Raw genomic sequence first — 20,005 nt, 5'->3', positions numbered from 1 at the left:
CTTGAAAGGTTTTCATACTTGGTGCCTCCAGAAATGTAAGGCTCCTAATAACCAAAAACGCTGCAGGTCCACACACTGTCAGGAGAATTACTCATTGCTTGTTGTCTGCCCCAATGTCATTTGCCTGGAAAATATAACACATTATTTCCACATACTGGGCCCAGTCTTCGTTGGCAGGATCAAATGAGCTAAACTTGCCAAATAACAGAATGATGCCAGAAATGCTTACCCCAACTCAAAGATGACTATTGCGAGCAAATTTCTTCAGGGATGTGTTTTCCTCTCATTGCAACTGAAATAACTCCACGAAGGCTGGTATCCAGTCACTAAGTTACCCTTTATTTCCACATTACACTGACCCAGCTAGCTCAGAGCTGGCTCCGAGAGTGACTAGAACCCTTGACATTGCTGTTTATATCTATCAGCCAGGGTTCCCTGATTGGAGCAGATTAACAGCCCCAATCAGGGAACTCATATTCTATTATATCCACCTGGCTGACCTCGTTCCAATCACTTCAGTTTGGAATAAAGATCTTTTGAGCAGGAGAACTTTTCCCAAATCACTTGGTTTGTTTTATCACATCGCTATGCTCTTAACCACTTCTCTCAGCTTTTGTACTGAATTTGTCATGAGAAATCTGTTGCCACAGTGCCCCCTGCAGGGACACTGAGACCTGTATGAACATGATTTAGCAATATGTGCAATCTCCTTAACCAATTAGTTTTCATTAAAATTAAGAAAATGTTATAATATACAATTTGGGACTGAATTCGTATTCTAATCTACAAATCTAGAGAGAATGAGATTGAGGGAAAATGATTTTTTAAAAATATCTTAAAAATTTCAATCTTTCAATGTAGCTCTCTTTGTAAAGAAACTTTTAAATCCAGTAATTTTGCTTCATTTAAGACTTATTATGATATTTAAAAAGCCAATTCCATTAGGATGCTAATTTTTTTTTCCCTAGCTGTTTTATTGGATATCACTTAGGACAAACACGTCATATCGCCCAATAACTTGCAATTGTTAATACTGTTCTCTAGGAAGCTCAGGTTCAAGTCTCACCCACTCCAGAGATATCATAACATCCCTGGACATAACATAGTTGGTCTGCTTGCTTCATCCACTGCTGGGAAGTTCCATATTCTTGCTTTTATTTTGTAAGAGGTTGCTGTTGGATTTCTTGGTGACAGGATTTTGTACTGATTGGCCTCTACTTAAATTCTGCTCCATCTCTTGCACAGACAACATCCCAGCTTTAATAAAGCAGCATGGATCAGTGGTGGTCAGTATCTCATGACAGTAAGGTAAATGAGATGCTGCATGACATCTTTTAGTGTGGCAGCAAATTCTGGAAATGCCAAGTAAAACAGATGGCAACTTAGAATTAGAGGCGGCTTGGGGATCGTAATATTCCTTAACTGAATCCATCAACTCTTGAAAGGTTTTCATACTTAGTGCCTCCAGAAATGTAAGGCTCCTAATAACCAAAAAAGCTGCAGGTCCACACCCTCTCAGGAGAATTACTCATTGCTTGTTGTCTGCCCCAGTGTCATTTGCCCAGAAAATATAACACATTCTTTCCACATACTGGGCCTAGTCTTTGATGGCAGGATTAAATGAGTCAAACTTGCCAAATAATGGTATGATGCCAGAAATGCTTACCCCAACACAATGACGACTATTGCGAGCGAATCATCACTATGCCAATGTGAACTGAGGAAATTGATGGAGAGATCTATGGAAGCAGCTTTTCTACTGTACCTTACTCAGCCTTCACCCCACCCCATCTTTTTTAGCAAAACAGCACTCCGTGAAGGAAATGAGGAGGGTGAGGCCTTCAAACCAAAAGGACTTCAATATTTTAGAGAGGGCAATAGTGAATGATAGTGCATTCACTCTCAACCATGCACATAGCTGTGTATCATACAACTGTGCATCTGAATGTTTTCAATTGCAAAGGAGTGATAGATGAAAGGTACTTTGGAAACCATAGAATTAGGCAGCAAGAATAATTACCAAAGGTTTACCATAAGTTAGGTTGCTGGAAAAGCAGATTAACGTCAAGATAGGTGGTATGCAGTACCATCTTCTTTTTCTCTCATGTGTCCATCTGAAGTGCCACCCATCAAAAGATAATTAACCTCAGGCAGGAGATGGCAGTTGTTTGAGGGACAGGGCAGAAGTATCCAACATTTCCATGCACTCCAGTGGGTTTTAGCACCACGATAGGTTGGATTCACAGCACCAGTGTGTTGGAGGAGAAGTCTGAGGCAGGAGTGGTCCTATCCCAGAGAACCCAGCTGTGCACCACGCGGGCAACTTTAAACCTAGGTGCCAGGCCAGACTGCCTGAGAATTATCATTGTATTTGTCAGGGTAGGAGTTTTAGATGGGTAAAAATCTTGTGTAGTGGGGGAAGAGGAATTCCATGTTCAGGGAATGTCAGCACATAGGGTCCCTTGGTGCTACACATGTGCATTGCAGGCTTTTACTCCCACTTCCCTGAGTCTGTCTGGATGTTAATAACTCAAGGAGGTTCTAATAATGGAATAAAACCGATGTTCTTTAATAAAGTACATTACAATAAAATGCAAAATCTTATCCCTGAAATGCTTACAATCACATGTGTATATGTACTTGTCTGAAGATGAAAGCAGAATGAATGATCTGTCTGCTCTGTTCCAACCTCCAGCCGCTGCTCAGAAGATCCGTTCGGAGCAAGCTAACTATGCTGTGAGTCACGCTTTCTCTATACTGTTCCATACAAAGAAGGCTGTGTACAAACCTCCACAGTATCTAGTCTGCAACAAATGGTCAGTTTGACCACTGACAACAACCCCTGGCTAGTTTGGTTAATTGCTTTTTAAGACTTGCTTGTGGAAAGAGGCTTCTTTCTTGATTTTATTAAATTTCAGGTCAACTTATTTAGACTGTTCATATATGCTATTTCTTTGGAGCTTTTGTGACATTTAATAAACCATATGATACCTACATAGCACACTTCTATAGCAATCACAAATTCAGCTGATAACCATCCATGTTATCATATCTGATTCAATGTGCCTGTTTTTAAACTGAACTTCAGCCAGATACTTTGTGCCAGTTTGGTTATCACTGCTGACTTTACCGTGCTTGATTTAAACACACATTCTTTCAGCAAAATACAATCACATTGAAACCCATGTCTTTCCTAGTCATTAGGTCATTATCAGGCTTCATATTTTATTTTCCTTCCTCATTTTATTTCAACCCAGCAAATTTTAGATTAATATCTACAGCAGTCAGCTAGAAACTGTGTCCAAAGGCATTGTGAAACTGAGGCAAATGCAATCACCCTCTGTGCCTGTGCTGCAGTCTCTGTAATGAAGGAGATAAAGTGCCTGACCCTGACAGAAAGGTACTGGATGCAGCTGTGCTCTGTGGACAGTAAGATGCCACAGAAGATGTACAACTTTGGAGACAGCTGGTTGTAAAGAAATTGAAGCCTGTGGTCGCCTTCAAGGCCACTGGGAGTACAATGCTCCTGGTCTTTCCTTGGCCCGAGATCTTCTCACAAAATGATGCAAAGCTCAAGCACGACCTGTCCAGCCAGACAAATCTTCCGCTGATATTGCCTCTTGGTTACATAAAGGGACATTGTCCTGTTCCAGCTTCTTAGGTAGGTAGTGCCTCAGTATAATGCATGTCCTTCTCATAAGCACTGGACATTGTAATATCTCTCTGCCTTGGAGCACTGAACATGGTGAGCTAGGCCTTTCAGGCAGCTGTCACTCTACCTGTGTCTCTATATCACCGATGGGAGGAGGCTGCTCCCATTCTGGTTTTCAGATTTTCCATGTTCTTTCCTAATACTCAGAAAGCTCACCTCAAAGGCATGGGCCCCTGGTGTTCAGGGATACTGGGTATGACTTGCTACTCACACAACTTGCTCGCAGGTTGTTGGGCTGAGGGAACATCTTGCACTTCCACAATGGTCAGCTGTGAAAAAGCTGCAGACGAACATTAAGGGACGTTGCTGCACTTCATTCACGATCTCTTGCCATCCTAACGAATTTCTTCATAACTCGATGTGGGAAAACCTTTGCTAACCCACGATAGGCCCACAAAATCAAAACTGGCCAAACTGTACCAAAACACCGAGAATTCCCAAGCAGCACGCAGACAGGGAAATACACTTTAAGCTCCCACTAACAATGACAGAGCACCACAGATATCTCAAAGCAGGTCAGACAGAGAGGCACCAGCAAGGACATGCTCCAGGAACAGGACAATGGAAGCCCCTCACTACTTCAGAGGAGACATTAACACCTACCTGTGAAGAAGATTGGAACCATCAATACTGTCAGGATGTTGCACTGTGGGAAGGAACAGGACATTCATCCGATATTTGTTTTCTACTTAGCATCCTTGCAACTAGATTACTCCATTTCCAGAGTTAAAAATCACACAACACCAGGCTATAGTACAAAGTTAAAAGTACAAAGTGATTTTTAACTTTGTACACCCCAGTCCAACATCTGCATCTCCAAATCAATTTCCAGATACATTGTACTTTTCCATTTCTTAATCAGTGTCATTGTGCAGCATTATTATAAAACTGGTCTCATCCTCAGCTCTAGGAAGAGAAAGTCTGACTACCTATACCGACTGTCAGTTCTGTGTTAGCTGGTCGGTTTCTCCTCCCCTATACCGACTGTCAGTTCTGTGTTAGCTGGTCGGTTTCTCCTCCAGTGATATCGCTTGCAATAAACTTGTCAATTTCATTTCGAGCTGTGTTTTGTGATCTCTAAACCATTGGGCAAATTTCTCCGACACTCAACAAAAGAAAGCCACATTCATTTGGTTTGTTCAAGTGCAGGCTTTAGGAAATGTGATTTTCCTCCTACACTGGCAAATCCAACATAAGCAGAGACAGATGTATGTTTCAAACAGGAAGCATTCATGACTGGTGGAATCAGTATACAAAAATGATATAGGTTCTGCATTTGGCATTTCACAACTTAAAACATGCATCCATAGCCAGATGGAAATGAAAATGTATCTGCTTGATTTCAATCCCACCGATATAAGCAAAGTCAAGTGGAGGTCATGCACTTCCACAAGGATGAAGGGAGGTGGCAGCAAAGGATATTGAACCAAAAGTTATTTTCGAATAGGGCTCTATCACTTGTCTGCCTTCTTGTGAGATTCCATTGCTCACTCTAAGAAAAGTTGGGAAAGAGTGGTGTATAACACCATCTGTGCTGTGAATGAAGATGTTGACTGAGAGATCATATGCACTATCAAAGGCCAAAGGTGAAGGTGAAAGGGCAGTTGCTGAAATGACCACAGACCTCACGGCAAGCATTAACAAGCTTTGGCATAATGAGTTATTTGGAAGCAGAAAGCACTTATTATAATCAAATGTCTAAGCTGTAGTGTATTTGTTTATCATAGAATCCCTATAGTGTGGAAGCAGGTAATTTGGCCCATTGAGTCCACACTGCCCCTCCAAAGAGAATCCCATCCAGACCCATACCCTATTGTTGTAACCCTGCATTTTCCATGGCTAATCCACCTAGCCTATACATCCCTGGTCACTATGGACAATTTTAGTATGACCAATCCACCTAACCTGCCCATCTTTGGACTGTGGAAGGAAACCGGCACCCAGAGGAAAGCCATACAGACAGGGGGAGAATGTGCAAACTCCATACAGTTGCCTGAGGGTGGAATGAACTTGGGTTCCTGGTACTGTGAGGCAACAGTGCTAATCACTGAGCCACCATGCTACCCCTTGCCAAACTACAGTACTAAGAGATCATAGTCTCAATATTTATGGAAAGGGAGTGAAGTAGAGATGAGGGGGAATTCCAGACAGCCTGAATACATGGATGCTGTACCAACATTACTGACGTGATCTCATTATAATTTTCTCTTTCATTTCCTGCTGAGTAGCTGGCCAGAATGGCATGCTCTCCTGTTATGTGTGACAATGACGCCAATGGGGACATTTCCCAGAAATTGAAAGAGATTTTAACTCAGGGAAGATGTCAGAGGTAGGTTCTTTATGCAGAGAGTGGTGGGAGCGTGGAATGCACTGCCAGAAGTGGTAGTAGAGTCAGAGACATTAGAGACATTTAAGCGACTGCTGGACAAGCACATGGATGGAGGTAATTTGAGGGATGTGTAGGTTAGGTTGATCTTAGATTAAGATAAATGCTTGGCACAACATTGTGGGCCGAAGGGCCTGTACTATGCTGTACTGTTCTATGTTCTATTAGACCTTGGTGAGGGCAGTGAGAAAGTCTTACAGTTTGCATAACACCATCCATGACGTTAGGATTCCCCAAAATATTTTACAGCCAATAAAGCACTTCCTTAAAAAAAACAGACTGAATCTTGGGATAGTTCAAGTAGCATTGAGGTTTTTGGAGAGCATGTTACCACAAGGCTTAGCAAAATCTCTCATTATAACTCACAGAACTCACTCCGTTGATTATATAGCCTGCCCCTTTGGTGTCTCTTACATCCAGTTTCCATCCCATCTTACAACACCGCGCTCTTACTACAACTTGCCACTCACTGTATAGCTCAGATTTCACCAATATCCCTTGCACCTGCACCATCTTTCAAAGCCTGTTGTGCACTCAGGCAAGCACGGTCAGTCTGAAAATTGGTGCTGCCCTTTGCTGGCAGGAACTTGAAGGTGGTGCTGGACTTAGTGGTGTCACCATGGGACTTCCTGCTACCCCAGGGGCAGCAACAGAGGCCACAACACCAGAATCTGCTCGCCTGCTCTCTGATTGCCACCCAGGTTGAAACAGTCTCCAATGTCTGGGTGAATGTACAGCACCGCAGGAAGGTCACTGTTTTTCTCCACTTTTCCACCACCTATTCATGATGCCTCACACTCCCTCTACCTCTGCTACTGTACCACATCTCACCAAGACCCATGCTCTAATACTCTCACCATTGCCTGCAACATCTTCCCCACTCACTCTCATCCACTTGTGATGATGCTGCTCTTTTAACAAGGTTATGTGGTCCTTTGGTTTTTTTCAGAGTGGCTGTAAAGACCCAGGTTCTGAGAGGTCTAGGTTTGAAAGGTTTTACCAATTTGATCATAGCTAACAGATACTGCCTCGGAAAAAAGGCTATCAATTTTTTTTTAAAACTTGACAATGAAAGGTGAGTGGCCGGTTCTCCCAGCTCAGCTTTTCTCTGGTTTGATTTGGTTTTAGCAGGCAGTCAGTTGTGAAGTTGCTGGACCCAAAGAAGCAGGTCCATGTTCATCCTCCCTCTCTCTGAAATCTCTTCTGTAAGGCCCTGTGTTTGATTTTACCTTTTTTGCCAAGGGGTGTTTATGGAGATTGTTGCAAGTATTTGGAACAGTATCATTAAGTTGGGATAATCCATTGTATTTTTGGATAGGTTAAGTTATTCTATATTCAGTTCTCTTTTGTTTATGTTTCATTCAGTAATCTTGCAAATAAATTCAGTTTTGTTTAAAACTAATAAGTTGGGCCAGCTGCATCACTCCTGGGATATCTCCATTACACCTGCTTAAACCAACAGGCAAAGTTAGGGTCTGGGCTACTTTCTTGAAATGTTTTGAGGGGGTCTGGCCTGGCCCATAACACACCCCAACTCTACATGCTGTCTTCTCACTTGCTCACGGCACCTCTTCACCAGCATGAATAATAATAGCTGTGCTACCAACTTTCATCTCCTGGTAATTCTTGGTTTGTGACTTTTGCTGCTTGCGGCATTTTCAGAGGTTTCCCTGAAAAAGATGGGGCATTAATGTATTTCAGTCATTTATTTGTAACAGGCCTGTAGTTTCTTAGATGAACTTATGATGTAGCTGGAATGTAGATCTTGTAAGAGGAAACGGTTCATGGTAGGCTGCAAGGTTTTCTGCAGTGGAATTATCAGGAGATGGCCTCTCAGGTGAATTTGAAGTTGGAACCGGTTGGGGGAATATTTCTATTCCCACTCTCAAGATACAGCACCTTGGCAGTGTGGTTGTTTTTGCAGCTGGGACAATGGCTTGTAAATAGTTTCTGATTGCAGCAGGTGATCTGTTATAGGTCTAAAATTCTTTTTGCAAAATAGGTGGTATGTTAGGCTGATACACATCCTGTGTCACAAATTTGCACTCTCTCTAGCTTAAGATTACTAAGGTCATTGTGTTTGCGATGAGGAATAATTGAGTCAATTTGATTTTCATTGAAATTTTCATTTCTTGATTATCCCTTCATTATCCCTTATGTTTCTAACAGCTTTCTGTGACAACTTGACTTTCCCATTTCTTATGACAGTGACTGCACTTCAAACTAGACTGAAATGCCAGTATTTTGCTTTAAAACATCAAGTAGCTGTGGAAAATGTCATGTAAGGTAACGGTTCTGAAAAGGCTAATATTGGAATCTGTTAAACTTCACCCAATCTCATGATGTCATTAGGGTTTGTGTGGGGAAAGGATCTTGTAAGGTGAAATCTATATCCACTGGTCTCCAAAAGTCTTAGTAACAATGCCTAATTTATTAATCATGATTTGGAGATGCCGGTGTTGGACTGGGGTGTACAAAGTTAAAAATCACACAACACCAGGTTATAGTCCAACAGGTTTAACTGGAAGCACACTAGCTTTCGGAGCGATGCTCCGAAAGCTAGTGTGCTTCCAATTAAACCTGTTGGACTATAACTTGGTGTTGTGTGATTTTTAACTAACTTATTAATGGAACTTGTATCTGATAAGTATAATGCAGTAAGAAACATCTCGTTTAAGACAAGAAACGTTTCTCATTAAAACTCACTGGTGATTTTCCGTTACCACTAAAGCAATCAGGCCCTTAGATCTAGTCAAGGAGAAAAGATAATATCAGGAAAAGACCCCAGCTACTAGCTGGTAGTGGTTAGCATTGCAACTCTTGCAAGGTAAAGGGTTATATAAATGCAATTTTTCCTGTTCCTTTAAAGTCCAACCATTCACATCTTTATGAATTCACTTATTTGCACAAAACATTATGTATAGTGTTTCCCCGTTGCAAGTCCATGTTCACTTATTCATATTTTTCAGAAAAAAATGAAAGAAAATGTCAAAAGTGAAAATACAGCCAAAAAGAGTTTTAAAACTTAAAATGCAGTAAGTGTTCCTAACTTACTGTACTCTTTTTTCTGGACAAGAAGGTGTACACTGCATGTGCATCATTTACCATGGTACTCACTAAAGTGTTTGCACATTGGTGTTCATTATCATTACAGTTTAAAAAGGTTCTTACAGTGTAGGAGATAGCCTTATAAGGGTAAATGTGACAAATTTACTTTTTATTTTATGGAGCAATGTTTCCAGTAGGACATCTCTGTACTTATTAAAACATTGCTTTTATTGTCTATTATCTTCTACTGCACACCCTTATGCATCAAGTTTTTGAATGGTTGGAACCTATCCAGTTGACTCTCTTTATAAAATATGTTTCCATTTGTAGATTCACCTTTTGAGATATACTTGTCCAAATGTCATCCCTGTGAATGGGGGCGGGAGGCACGTGGTGGGAGGTGGTATTGGATGTGGAAGTGGTGGATTGGTACTTTAATAATTTTGAGGATAATGCTTATTTTTATGATAAATCTACTTACAGCTATACTGATGGAATTGCACCAATAGACATTTCTTAAATATACTAGGCAATGTTTTCTAAGGATTTATTTCAAAACAATTATTAAAGCGTACAATACCCAATGAGGTAGGCCTTGTCTCTGTCAGACTACAATAAAAGTCTATTAGCTGCTGAGCAAATGCAGCATGGGATTAATTGGAGATATCAAGAAAGTCTGTCAGTCTTAGGTTGTAGATCACTAACTGACCTCACTTATGATCTGTTTTAATGCTGTCAATGTATCTGAAATAAAGTGTGATAGTTGCAATGTGACAAAAATGTTTCAAATTGAAGACTTTTGTATCTCTTCGTACTCTTATTTATATCTGAGATTTTGTTTGTAGCACAGTTGCCTCCAGGGCAAAAGATTGTAGAGTTTGACGTAATGATCCAAACAGGTTTATCAGCTTAGTAAAAATCACATGCTATATTGGGGAAGTTTTTTTAAGACAACTTCATTTATACTCAAATAAGTAGCTTTTGAGTATTGTAATCATTGATACGCTAATGCTATCTTGCATTGTATGCACCTGAATTTAAGAATTTAATCATACAGCAAGATGCCAAGTTTTGTGCCATTATTGTGGTATATTTAACTGTTCAATTTAAAAAGTGTTAATTTTTAAAAATATCATTGAAACTTCTTCTGATTTAAATCCTTTTTATTTACTCTCAGTATTTCTGTTTGCCACACTGTAAGTTCCTATATAACTTTATTTCTAAAACTTATGCTGCATGTGTTTAACTATGGGGAACTGTATACTGATAATATTACTCATCAGTTCCTTGTTGGAAGGTTGTTATTGACGTTATGGAACCTATTTAGTGTTGCTTTTTGGTCTTAGTTGTAATCCTGCTGAGTTGCATTTTGCCTGTAAATTAAGTGGAAGTTAATAATTCAGTGAATTAAATGGACCATTGATGAATTCACTGATGCAGTGACATTTACATGATCACATGTGGCCTGAATGTGGCCAAGAACAATCTTGTTCAACCAAAGACAACGGCCTAGGTTTTGGAGAGGATGTCATGGGAGCATAAAATAATGGTTAAAATGATTTGGTTGAATTGAAATTAAGTGAGTTGAACTATTTTTTACTTTTACAAACCGCCATTAAAGTGCAGATTATCACAATCTGTCAGATACACAGAGAGTTGTGAGAGCATGGAATGCGTTGCCAGCAGCAGTTGTGGAAGCAGGGTCATTGGGGACATTTAAGAGACTACTGGACATGCATATGGTCACAGAAATTTGAAGGTGCAAACATGAGGATCAGTGGAGAGCACACCATCGTGGGCTGAAGGGCCTGTTCTGTGCTGTACTGTTCTATGTTCTATGTTCTATATAAATATTACAAGTGTAATGTTCCCAGCCTCTGAATGGCATGGGCAGTGGTAAGATAGTTGGGAAAATTGAAATTGGTGGTAATGAGATTCACGATGACAAGACCAAAAAATATGATTCTCCAACCATGTGTTGAATGGCAAGACAAGAGAGTCACTAGAGAGGAACGAGATGTTAATTTGAACCCATCTGCATGTTATTAGCATGTGATTAATACCAAATCTCTCCTCATTAATAAGTACTTTCCCATTCTCCCAGCTGCTGGATGATAACTAGATGATGACAATTCCTGACATAAAGGTCAGAGTGATTTCCTGACGGTTACATGCGTTTCTGGCACAGTAGCCACCAACATCTCAGGAGACCACAGGCAGTGACAGCCTGCCCTCTGTAATCCTCAGACATTGGCATCAGACAGATATCAGCTTCGGTGCCTTGTGACACATCTCTGATCCCCTTCGAAAATGGTTCTGCACTTCCATGCTGCACTTTGGAGTGGACTGGCATTCCAATGCGTCCATGCTGACCATGTTTCCCAAAGTAAATTAGTCCCACTTGCCTGCATTTGGCCCATGTCCCTCTAAACCTTTATTATTCATGTACTTGTCCAAATGTCTTTTAAATGTTTTAACTGTACCTGAATCTACCACTTCCTTTGGTAGTTCATTCGAACCTCTGTGTGAAAATGTTGCCCCTCAGGTCCCTTTTAAATCTTTCTCCTCTCACCCTAAAAATATGGCCATGAGTGTTGAACTCCCCTACCCTAGGGAAAAGATTTGCTATTCACCTTTTCTATGCCCCTCATGATTTTATAAATCTCTATAAGGTCACTCCTCAACCTCCTATACTCCAGTAGGAAAGGTCCCAGGATATCTAATCTCTCCTTATAACTCAAACCCTCCAGTCAAGGCAACATTCTTGCATATCTTTTCTGAACCCTCTCCAGTTTAGTAATATCCTTCCTATAGCAGGGCAACCAGAACTGTACAAGACCTAACTAAAGAACTGCAGGTGCTGTAAATCAGAAACAAAAACAGAAATTGCTGGAAAAGTTCAACAGATCTGCCAGGATCTATGGAGGGAAATCAGAGTTAAATGTTTCACGTCACGTGACCCTTCCTCAGAACTGACAAGAACTAACTGACTGATTAAGTTGTTCTCTGTCCAACTGACTAGCTAACAGACTGGCTGTATAGACAGTAAGATGTAGACCTCTTACACTACAGCGTCATATGTCGTGATGTTGTCCAGCTGTCTGAAGGTATTCTGACTGCCTTTCTGAAATCTGAGCAATAATACAACACCCTTTATAACAACTCTTCATCCTGGTTAACAATTGGAGTTGTTGCTCACCATCTATGTAAATATTACTCCTTGTATTAATTTTTGATTCAGTTGCATTGGTCCATTTAGTTATGTTTACTCTACAGCTTAGATACTGTACCAGAAAAACGTTCACACCAACTTGTTGTGCCAATGGAAAGTAAATCAATAACAGAGCTAATGCAAATGTTTATTCAACTCTAAATTCAGCTATTGTCCTCTTGCAATTCCTCTTCATCAACCTGGCAGGCAAAGCCTTGCTGCAAAAAAGGATTTAGCTTTCAATATGGGTAAGATTAGCTCCACTGAGCAGCTTGTTTGACAGGTAACATGCCACTTCAGAATGTACATGCTGGTGACTGCACAGCCTTCAAGACAAACTGAAAATGGGTAATTTTAGAAGACCATGTAAACTTGAAGAATTAGCATTTTGGCCGAATTTGACCATAAATTTATTAATGGTCAAATTTTGCGGACTCATCTCATGAGCTCCAGCAATTTATCTGACTTAATCACATGCTTCCCACCTCATTATGTACTTACTATGCCCCAACAGTGTCACAGTGTCACAGTCATGGAATTGAGTACTCAGCAGTGACATAAGTAATCATAGAAATCATCATAGAATTCCTACAGTGTGGAAGCAGGCCATTTGGCCCAACAAGTCCACACCAACCCTCCGAGACCCACCTAGACCAATTTCCCTACCCTATTACTCTACATTTCCCCCGACTAACACACCTAACCAACCCTGAACACTATGGGCAATTTAGCATGGCCAATTCACCTAACCTGCACATCTTTGGACTATGGGAGGAAACCCACACAGACAAAGGGAGAACATGCAAACTCCACACAGACAGTTCCCAGAGGCTAGAATCAAACTCGGGTCTCTGGCACTGTGAGACAGCAATGCTAACCATTGAGCCACTGTAATCATGGGACTTTCCAGGATTCTCACCACTGACACCATAATTAAATCCAACTGTGCACCAGGTCAAACATTACAAACCTGACATTGCCATTCACAGTTCCAGTGTGAGACAAATTGCCCTAGATTGCTGATCGAGGCACATTGGCACCCCGATTTGCTGACAGGGTCCATTGACATTCATAAGCAGGCTGGCTTGTCAAAGATGCTGCCCTGGATGCTGCCTGACCTGCTGTGCTGTTCCAGCAATAAAGTTTCAACTTTGATCTCCAGCATCTGCAGACCTCACTTTCTCCTGGCTTGTCAAAGACACTGAAGAAACTGGATTGAAGGCTGGCGGAGAGCATCACACTATCTCTACCATACTGCTGCTGACATATATGGGCCTGCAGTCCCAATGGACAGGTTAGCTGCTGCCATGGAGACCCCGGTTCTGCACACTAAATATCTGGCAGACACATGCACAGAACTGCAATCCAGTATTGTAGCCATAATTGCTTAGTGCCAATGCCAGAGCACAAGGGGATGAGGAATCTTGACCTGAGTCCTGATGCCCCTCCTTCACAAGGAGAGAGGATGGTGCCTATAGGTGCACAGTTAGAGGAGAAACCATTTACAGGAGCCCCAGAAGTCTCCTCTCAGCATGTGGTTGAGGTGCCGAACCCCTCAACCTCCATTCTTCCTGAAGTTCTCAAATCTGTGGGAGTTCAGGTTAAGAACAGTGAGCTTGCAACTGCCCCAGAATACTCTCACTATGTCTCGCCTCTAGCCATAAATGCCGCTAGGATTTCCTGCCCAATCCTCTCAGGGTAATAGGCTCCACCTCCTCCTTCCACCCAGCTGCAGATCCCAGGATTACACCAAGATGTAGTGGGAGGGGAAACAAAATTAAAACTTCTGAGGCCACCATAGATCACATGGTTGAAACTTGATTGGAAGTGCATCATCATGTTATAAAATATATGTTCACTCTCATCATCTGATCTCGGAGCAACTGTCATTTTAATTGCAGCTACAAGAATGAAAGTAAAGAGACTGGCCATTCCTAATATGATAAGATGTTCCAGTCCTGTCTGAACAATATCTATCTTTCCCGTAGCATCCATTCTGGAATGAAACTTTGCCATGATTGAGTGAGGAAGAATTAGATATTGTGAAGGCTTCCAAGGGATTGTAACTTTGTTTGTTCAACCAGTGGTGGAATTTTAATTGCAGAAGAACTGGAGCTGGGGGATGGAGGGTGTATAATGGGAGGTTTGGCCAGCAACAAGCAGCTAATCGATCTGCAGAGTGACAAAGTTTTTCTCCCTGCCAACAACTATGTGGTCGGCTCCCAGTCAGCTGAACTACAGCATTCCAATGTAAGCTCTCAGTGAGCTCCAAAGCACAGAATTGAAGTGGTGAACTTCATCGTAAGTAAGTTGAAAATGTATCATGATGATGTGATGTTGTTAAATCTTTCTTTATGTGTTCTTGGGTCTTTATAGAATCCAGAATTTTGGAAAATCATAATGCAGTTCCTGTCTTTATCATTATTTATTTTAAGACATTAGATTAGCTTTAACAATTATCTTTTGAGAAGTTTTATTTGTTTCCTGTCTGAATATGGACACATAATGCCTGTTCAAAGCCACAGCCATTTCTCTCTTTTCAATTATCAATTCACTCGCCTTACTTTGTAGTGGACCAACACTAGCTTTAGTTATAAGTAGTTCTCCAGTAATGCCATAGTTGTGTTCCAGCAAGACCTTACTTAACAGAAAAATCTGTAAAAACAAATAATGGGGCCAATGGGAAAAGGGGGTTTAGGGGCAGACCAGCAAAAAAAAATCATGATCACTCAAAAATCACCCAAAAGTGTAATGCAAAGTATAGCACAGCCTGAATGCAGGTTGAAATCATATTTATAAAGAAAAAAGTAAGTTTAACACAGTACATTTTAAAAAAAAGTAAGAAAGCTGCTCTCTATACAGTACCTCTCACAGAAAGCTGCTCTTATTGGCAGTTGACATCGTGCATGTGTGGAATGGCACAGAGACTTTGGTGCATACGCACAACGGCACAAAGACCAGTACTGATATCACACATGCGTGGATACTACGGCGGTATGTGCAAAACAGCAAGAAGATCAACGCATGCACAAAACAACATGGAGATTTCAGTGTGCGCATCAGTGCATGTACAGAACGAATGGCGTGAATTGATTCCTGCTGAAATCATGCTATTACCAACATTCCCTACGCTGCCGAAACATGTGTTATACCAGAACTACTTGTACTCAGTTTCTGGTCAAATACTTGTAGAAACTTTACTATCTGCTCCTTTATTACTACCTCAGCTTCTTTCATACTCTGCTGTATGCCTCTTGGCTACCATTTTGGTCATTCGTTGCCAATTCTTAAACTCCACCCAATCTTCTGGCTATCACTAATCTTTGCAGATTTGTTCAGTACTTCTTTCAAAGTAATACTATTCTTAACTTTTTTATTTATTAACAAATGGTGCATCTTTCTCAAAGATCTTTTCTTTCTCATTGGGACATATATTTGCTCAGAATTATTAAATATCATCTCAAACATCTGCAACTGCAACTATACTGCCCTAACCTCCTTGAGTTCACCTTAACAGCTCTACCTTCACATTGTTATGGTTACTTTCATTTAAGTTTAAAATACTTGTCATGGACCCAAAACTCTCTCTTTCTAACTGAACATAAAATTCCATTATGCTATGATCACTGTTACCGATAAGGTTCTTTGTGATGAAATCAGTGATCAATCAAGTTTTATTGAACCTACCAGGTCGAGGTAAGCCTGCTCCTTGGCTGGTTGTAGAATGTACAGTTTTAAATTATTTTAAGTCAGTTTTTGCACACTACTGCGCCACTCTAATGCTTCTTTGTTTTGCTCTTTCCTCTCACACTGATAATTATTTCTCAAGTTGCTGCTCTGCTCTACTCTGTTACTTTCTTTTACAACATCTCCACTCACTTAAGCTCTTCCCATTGATATTTGAGTGAAAGTTTTCTCTACAATCCTAGTTACACAATTCACCTGAACACTGATCCCAACAGATTTCAGTGGTGGCCATCCCAACAGTGCAGTTTCCACTTTTGACCATATTGGCGCCAGTGTCCTAAGGATCAAAACCCATTTTCTTACACCACTCTCATGCATTCATTTCTTTAATCTTCTTATCCAATGACTATTGGCTCATGGTCAGGTAATAACACTGAGGAGATTATTACCCTTGCAATCTGTGCTTTAATTTAACCACTAACTGCTCATGGTCTCTTTCCTGGTTCTATCTATGTTGCTAGTACCTTCTACCATATCTACTGGAGCCTTCCCTCCCACTGTAGGTTGCTCTACAGTCCGAGTTGATGTCCCAAATCCTGACACCAGCAGACAGCATGATTATCTGGACTCTCAGTCTTGGCTGCAGAAAAATGTATCTACCACTCTAACTATGCTATTTCCACTTACAAGATGCATTGCAGAAATTCACCAAAGCTCCTTAGAGAACATCTTCCAAATCTTTGACCAGTACCGCCCAGAAAGACATGGCTGAGCTGTGAAGCCACATCCCAGGGCCGATTAATAACTGGGGTTTCACAGTGCCAAGCTCCCATTGAATTTCTGTTCTCTCACAGGTACCCTTTCAAATCCTGCTCCCCTGGAGGCTGATACAGTTAGACAAAGGAATACCACCTCCCCCTCCTCAACAATCTCCTTAGTCACCAGACTCCTAATCTCACACTCTGTCACAAACTACACTCCTCATAAGATGCCCTTCCATTTCTTCTACTTATACTTAAGAGACTCAGATGGATCAGCTTCCAGGTAGTTACAAAAACCAGATTGGACCGGTTACATCCTTAACTAGTTTCACCCACTAGTTTGCTTAGCCCTGCCCAAGTCTCAAAGACACTTAACAGTAAATTTCAATTTAGTGCTAATTGCAGGAAGCAAAACTTTTTCCTTTAATAAAGAGATTAAATCTTCAGATTCACGCCCTAACTCGACAAACTTCTGGCATTACACCTGGTCACAGGCTGCACTTGATGTGTGACATCTTTCGCAAGTTTGCATGAGAGAAATTATAATGATGATGCAATGTACGTCTTTACCAAATGGTTTGTAGAAATCCTGACAAAGCCCAGAAGTGGAAAATATGTATTTCTTAGTGTGCCCCTGGGTTCACCTGTACCCATGTTTCCTGAATTAATAGGATCAAGTATCTAAAGTATCAAGTCTCAAATTATATCCTGTGGACAGCAAAGCTCAACAGGAAACAGGGTATTTGGCAGAGTCTCAGGTTGTTCCACATTTATCTGGATGGGTTTTTCCCTTCCAAACAATGGAAAACTCAATAACACCCATTTCACTCCATTGTCTGAAGATAAAATTATTCCCAGTCAATCCAAAATTTGAGAATGATATAAATGATAAACAAACAAAGCATAGTTGAAATTAATAAGTATCACGTTGGAGGCATTTTAGATTTTAATGCTATTTGACAGCAATTAATTTTTCTCAGTATTGTTCACATGTATATTATTCAGATAAAACATGAGGCAATAATAATGGACAGAAGATAAGTTATGGTATTTGTTCAGGCAATTATCCTTTAGAAATGCATAAAATTACTGTAACAGTGGTACAACTGAAATTCTGGAGTAAATGCTTCATATAAATTTTAAATAAAAGAGCAAGTAAAGGAGAAGGAGATTTAAACAAAATGAGTCTGAGAAAATAAACGGAAACAAAGAGAGGTTTGGATTGTGTTGCGAAGTGAGTGAGCAAATTATAGAAGACAGTAAAATACATGGTCAACATGCAGAATGAATATAACAGTTCAAGAAAGAGCAATTTGCTTTCCTCTATTAATATTACTATGGATGATCAATTGCAGAACTGTATTTTACATTGTGCAATTCTCCTGTATTTATCATAGGATCCCTACAGTGTGGAAGCAGGCCATTAGGCCCATCGAATCCATACTGACTTTCCGAAGAGCATTCCATCCAGACCCACCCCCTACCTATCCCTGTGACCCTGCATTTCCCAGGGCTAATCCACCTTGCCTGCACATCCCTGGACACTGTGCGCAATTTAGCATGGCCAATCCAGCTCACCTGCACATCTTTGGAATGGATTGGTCAAACATGACTTCCTTTTTACAATACCATATTGACTCTGCCTTATTATTTTGAACTTGTTGCAACGCCCTGTTGCACTTTGTTTTATAACAGCTTCAAACATTTTCCCTAAGACATATTTTAAGCTAACTAGTCTTGTCTTTCCGCTTTTCTGTCTGTCTGTCTCTCTCTCTCTTTTTGAATAAAACAGTTATCTTCCAATCTCATAGTATCATCCCCAAATCAAAGGAGGTTTGGAAAATAAAATCAATACATCAACTATATTGTTGCCACTTTTAAGACTCTAGGATGAAGTCTATCAACAACCAAGCGGTCATTATTTAGCTACTTCTTGAGATTGTCTGGAATATTTAAAATTCATTCACACGATGTGGGTTGGCATTTATTGCGCATCCCTAATTTTGCCCAGAGGGCAATTAATAGTTAACCTCATTGGGCAGGCCTGGAGTGATATATAGGCCTGATAATTTATAAAGCAGTGTTTTCTCCAATCTATCTTAGGATCCTCCAATTTACTAGCAGCATAGGAGGTTTATTCTATTAAATAGAACTTAGATTTATACAGTATCTTTGCATTTTGAAACATCCAAAACACTACATAATAAATCACTGATATTTAAGTTGCCCAATTCAGGCGCTGAAGCAACACCAGCAGGAATACATATTTAATGTTGATTAGAAATTCTTTGCTTTGCTATTTTAATACAAATATTGATTGATTAATATTAAACAGGCTCCGATCTTGGATAAAATTACAGAAGAAGGATTGTCAAGCTGATGTGTTAAGAATTTCTCACAATGTATTAATTTCAGGTCCACATCTCTATAATGGAGTCGATATTGATCCTGATTTTTGGAAATTTTAGTAAGCAGCTCACTCCTGCAGTGATCTCCCCATTGCTGAATTAAGCAATGTCAGAAGCTGTAACCTTGTAATTTTATACTCATGATCAGACCTTGTAATCTTTGACTCCTGCAAACCTCTGCAGGACTTGCTACATTTTCTTTCTCTCTGAAATGTTCCAGAGTTTAGTTGTACAATGATTCAAAGTTAATTTTGGTTCACATTCCATATTAACTAATGATGCTAGTTTACTGAAACGAAGCAAATACAACATCCACAAAACAGCAGAAACCTATATACAGTTAAATGCAATAAAACTAAAGCACACTCTTGATAGCAATTACTGAGTGATATTTTAACCAACTGGCTTTCTCATTTTGCAGCATTTACTTTAGGTTCCATCTCTCAAACAACCACACTTATTCCCTTGTTTTTGTAATTGAGTCAAATTGAAAGTCTGATTAATTGATGGCTGTGTTTTGATCAATATTCATTTGTTACAAGTAAATGATTGAATATTTTTAATAAATTGAAAATCCTTTCTGAATACGTGTGACAAATTTTAAATATTTGTGTCCATTTTTATAGATCTTTCCTTGTATTGTATTATGTAACATTAAATAGAGATTATTTGATTAGATTCCCTACAGTATGGAAACAGGCCCTTCGGCACAACAAGTCCACACCGACCCTTCGAAGAGCAACTCACCCAGACCATTCCCCTACACCTAACACTATGGGCAATTTAGCATGG

Source organism: Chiloscyllium plagiosum, chromosome 30, assembly GCF_004010195.1.
Source record: "Chiloscyllium plagiosum isolate BGI_BamShark_2017 chromosome 30, ASM401019v2, whole genome shotgun sequence".
Lineage (NCBI taxonomy): Eukaryota > Metazoa > Chordata > Chondrichthyes > Orectolobiformes > Hemiscylliidae > Chiloscyllium > Chiloscyllium plagiosum.
Note: the sequence above shows the minus strand (reverse complement) of the source record.